Raw genomic sequence first — 4,604 nt, 5'->3', positions numbered from 1 at the left:
AACCAGATTAACCTTTTATATGTGAATCGTTATAAATTATTGAGAATTGTAAATTCCCACCAGGGGAATGCACTCTACTCATTTCGCAAATATTTCTTGGCCACCCAAGCTTTTTTTCAGTGGTGTATCTGGCTCTATTGGAATATAAGTTTGGAAACATCATCCTTCATCAAGTGTGCAACTTGGAAACAACACTTCTTGGGATTTGCCGTCTTCCCCACCCACCCCTCCCTACTTCAACAGGGTGTGTAGCTTGTTTGAATTTGCTGTCGTAGACCAGTCCTACTTAAAGAATGTGTTTCCTACCTTGCCAGAACTATAGAAACCTCTCTAACTAAGACAGAGCATTTTAATTTTTTTAAGTACTGTTAGTGCAGAGGCCTCACATCTTCTGTCCTGCCTGCTTTGCCCTTCCATTTCAGTTCCCTTTGCTCTCCTTGTTCCTGAGATCTGGGATCCAGAGTCTCTGAAGATGCTGCACATGTGTGTGGCCAAAGTGTAGCAGGCAGCATTTATAACAGACAGGGGTATGAAAGGTGCCCTCTGGGATGTCCAATGAGGCAGCCCCGGTTCTATTCTGACCCTTTGTGTCCCACCTGCACCCATTTTCTGCCTGACCCTATCTTCTGGGGTTCACTGTTCCTGAACTGTGATTTCTGTTTGCTTCTCTAGTTTCTGACTGATCTTGGTTTTCTCATCCTTACTTTCATTTTAGATATGTTTTTGAGCTTCTGACAGGTTGGTCTGGGAACTGACTATGGCTAAAATAAACTGGTATTCCCATATACAAATATCCGAGTACTAACGCTTCTCAGTTACCTCCCCTTTCCTCACAGATGCACTCCTGCTTGAAACAGTCTTTTGCCCAGATGACACTTTGGAGACATGTGAAGAAAGGCTAACTAAAGAGGAATTTTTAAAATTCAAGATTACTCTGTGTTGTGAATATTTGAAGGTGAAGGTGAAATTCTTTCCTCCTCAGTCAGACATTAGATTGTCTGTTGAGAATTAAAAGTTTAAAAGGATCACAGGACAGAATAGCAAAATCTTCTCTAAAGGGAAGGAATTGTTTGCTCAGCAGGTGACATTGAACTGTAACCTGATTGAGTATATTTAGTAGCTAAAGAAAATAGTGTCAGGCAGATGGTGTGGGGCCTTGGCTAGCCCTGAGATTTCAGAAAAAGAAAGATCACAGGGGCAAAGATTGACTATACCTAGGGACAAGAGACCTTGACCCAGAGGGAGCATAGAACTGACACTACTCATTCCAAGGTTATGATCCCCAAGAAACCTTTTGATTATAGTCTAGCTGCCCGTACAGTGATCCTGTGGGTAAAGAATGCATGGACTATAGCAACGAGTGGCAGTGAACACGTTTCTTTGCAAATTAATATACTTGAAATTGAGTTTACATATCAGTCTTTGTGAGCTGGATTAGTGGGATGCTGCATGGTGATTGAGACATCAGGTTTATGAGCTTTCGAGGCTCTTGAGCCAAGCCTGTGAGGGATTTATCAAGGTAATGCCAGCCTGCTAGGAGCTGAAATGTGTAGCTCGCCCCTCTTCCCTAGTCATCTTTCCTCCCACCACTGCCATGCATGTGAGCACATTCTAGCCTATGTAACTCAGATTAATCAAGTGTGTCAATTACTGGCATATTAATACCTATGTACTTTCACAGTCTCCTTCCTGCTTCCATTTTGCGGTGAAAGTATCAGCAGGAAACAGAGGGATATTATGACCCTCACACAGGAAATTAGATGAAAGAAAGAATTTCCTAACAGGTGAGCTTTGAAAATTCTGTTTCTTTTTTATATTTATTTTAATGTAATTATATTTATTTATTTACTTTAGGAAAAAAGCTCAGATGCCAGTTTGCCTGAAATTGCTCTTCTTCTTTCTTTTTTCTTTTTCCTTGTAAAAGGAGCTGGGTCTGACGATACCACAGTTTGTCTAGCCCAACAGATCCTAAAGTTTAATGTTCCACTTGATATTAAAAGTGTTAATCTGAACAAGGATCTCTACTAGTTCCTCTTTAGGTTTGGGGGTTGGATTTTCTCTCACAAAGTTAGATGAGAAAGTAGGAAATTAATGTGTTTATTTATTTATTTTGGGAACCTCCCCCGAATTTTGCTAAATTTCTGACTCTATGTTGATAAGAGAAACCTGGGTAATTACCTTTTATCTCAGCCTTTCTCCATGGAAACATCTGAATCAACATGTGTAATGGTTTTAATGACTGTGATGTGGATTACCACCCACTCTCTTCGGTGTCATAATCCATACTGTTTCTAGAAAGATTGCCGAAGTAATTAGCTTGGCTATGTTGCTGTACTATTCAATGACATTTTATGACTATGATTAAATTGTGTAGGCTTCTATTTCCCATAATCTAAGTGTAAAATAAAGTATTTGATGGATTAAATCATTGGTGATTATTATTTGGATATTTGAAAGGATCACATTCCAACTCACATGGGAGAATACACTTATTGTCAGAAATGAGTTAAGTGATACTCTCAAACATCAGCATGAGAAAGAAATCCATGTGGGATGACTGCAAGAACAGATAGACTTCTAATTTTGTTAATGTTGAGAAAGTTAAACTTTCCATGTCAAGTAGCAGTCATTCAGTGGTAACAAATTGTCACAAATTATTTTTGTTATACTAGGATCAAGAAAGCTCACTAGGGTAGAAATTGGACTAGGGCCTGCCCACTGCACTTTCTGGTCAGCCCCCAGACGCATGCATTGTGTACTATCACTCATAAGGGTATGGCATTTCATTCATATTCAATTATGTTAGGTACTTTGAAAATTATCTATTGCAGAACTTTAAATTTTAACTCAAGCATTTAACTAATGGACAAAATTAACTGGAAAAAAATAAGTAAAATAGATGATAAAAACAATAAAGAAAAAGCATTTTATTTCAGTAATTTTTATATAGCAGTAAGTGTAGCATTATCTTTATGTACCCTTACCTTTCAGAGTAAAATAAAAATAAATTAAATGGGACTTTCCTGGAAATACAGACAAATCAATCTGTAGCTGTTTACTAGTTCAATATCAAGTGAGACAATTAACTGAAATTAGAATATTTAGCATATTAGAATAATTAGCCCATTAGAAAGAGTCTATCTGGGCAAGACAAAAGACTAAAAAAGAGGCTGAATACAATGAACAAGTGAATGACTAGGATATATTTTTGTTGACTTTATCTTGTTCTTTAGTTTTTTGAAAAAGTGGTAAGGAATAATCTCAGACCCCTAAGAGTATGATAGTAAGGAATGATTTATCCTTACAATCATTTAGCAGTACCCCCACTGAAATGATAGTCTTCCATAAAAATAGAATACTTCCAGGAAAAATATTTAACAAGAATATTTTGATCACCTATCATGAGAAAGACATTGTTGCAGTTCTTAGGCGTATAAGATAATAAAAGACAGTATGACTCCATAAGCAATCCCCGTTTTCAGTATAAACTTGGATTTATTTGTGGTAATCCACACTTGATTTCCACATTTCATTTTGGACCCAAGGTATTTACCTGACACTGCTGGGATGGGTATAGTTGGTTGGCTAATCAACAATGTGGCTAAAACCTAGAATTTTTTCTTAAATTTTTTCTTTTCCTTTTTTTCAGGGAATCTATAAAAATTAATATAGTAAATGTGTAATTCAAACTTAAAACATAAATATGTATACTTTTGTCAAGTTTTTGGAATAGAGTCATGGCTTTTTTTTTTCCCACATGGGTCTCGTGATTGGAGTTCTATAATCTCTTTCATACATACATGATGTATACACACAATAGTTATCTCTTGTGATTCTCAGTTTTGTTTCCTGAAAATGGGATGGAAACTTGAAAATACTTCTGAAGTGAACTGTGAGAAAGCTCCTCTGTTTTTAAGATTTGTTCACCTGTCTTTTGGAGTGCCTGTTCAACTTGTAATTCAAAGACAATAGTTGTTAGAGTTTCACCTTTACTGAGTCACTAAAGTGAATGAGGAGTATAATTCTATTACTTAGCATTTCTAAAATATTTAACTTCATTTTTGTTAAAACAACTTTGCCTTTTTCATTTATATTTAATTGATTTTTGTGATATTCATCTGAGTTATGTATTTACAGTAATAAGCTCAACTGGAATAAACAGGTTTGAGCAAACCTGACTGACTTGGTGGCAACATAATTCAACTGATGGGAAAAGAAGTGTGTGGGCATAAAGGAGGAGAGTATTAGCAATGATTACATAGTGTGACAAGGGTCTTAGTAAGTATGTTTTAAAGAAGATTACAGAAGAAATGGAGAGTGCTAGTTTTCTAGCAGGGCAGTTAGTTGGATAATGGTTCAAGATACAACTACAGGTGTTGAGTAGATTCATCATATAGCTATGGTAGTGTGGTCTTGAGACTTTGTTATGTACTGTTGAGGGGGGACTCCACACGTGGTTTTTTGTTTTTGTTTTTGTTTTTTTAGAGAGAGAGTCAGGGGGAAGGGCAGAGAGAGAATCTTAAGCAGGCTCCATGCCCAGCGAGGAGCCCGACACTGAACTAGATCTCACGACCCTGAGATCATGACCTGAGCTGAAATCAAGG

General features: G+C 36.9%; 1 long non-coding RNA gene across 2 annotated transcripts; it reads left to right on the top strand.

Annotated features, from left to right (window-relative positions):
• Positions 1–257: 257 nt before the first annotated feature.
• LOC118020706 lies at positions 258–4,524 on the top strand. 2 transcript variants are annotated; one of them, XR_004681988.1, is made up of 3 exons: positions 258–955; positions 1,682–1,784; positions 4,486–4,524. It is a non-coding gene; the product is annotated as an uncharacterized LOC118020706 (long non-coding RNA). The 2 variants fall into 2 exon arrangements; XR_004681989.1 differs by lacking the exon at positions 4,486–4,524 and having other exon boundaries at positions 1,682–2,425.
• The last annotated feature ends 80 nt before the right edge of the window (positions 4,525–4,604 follow it).

This window comes from Mirounga leonina, unplaced genomic scaffold (genome assembly GCF_011800145.1).
Source record: "Mirounga leonina isolate KUSES-001 unplaced genomic scaffold, KU_Mleo_1.0 Mir_174, whole genome shotgun sequence".
Lineage (NCBI taxonomy): Eukaryota > Metazoa > Chordata > Mammalia > Carnivora > Phocidae > Mirounga > Mirounga leonina.
This window is presented reverse-complemented; position numbering and strand designations above follow the sequence as displayed.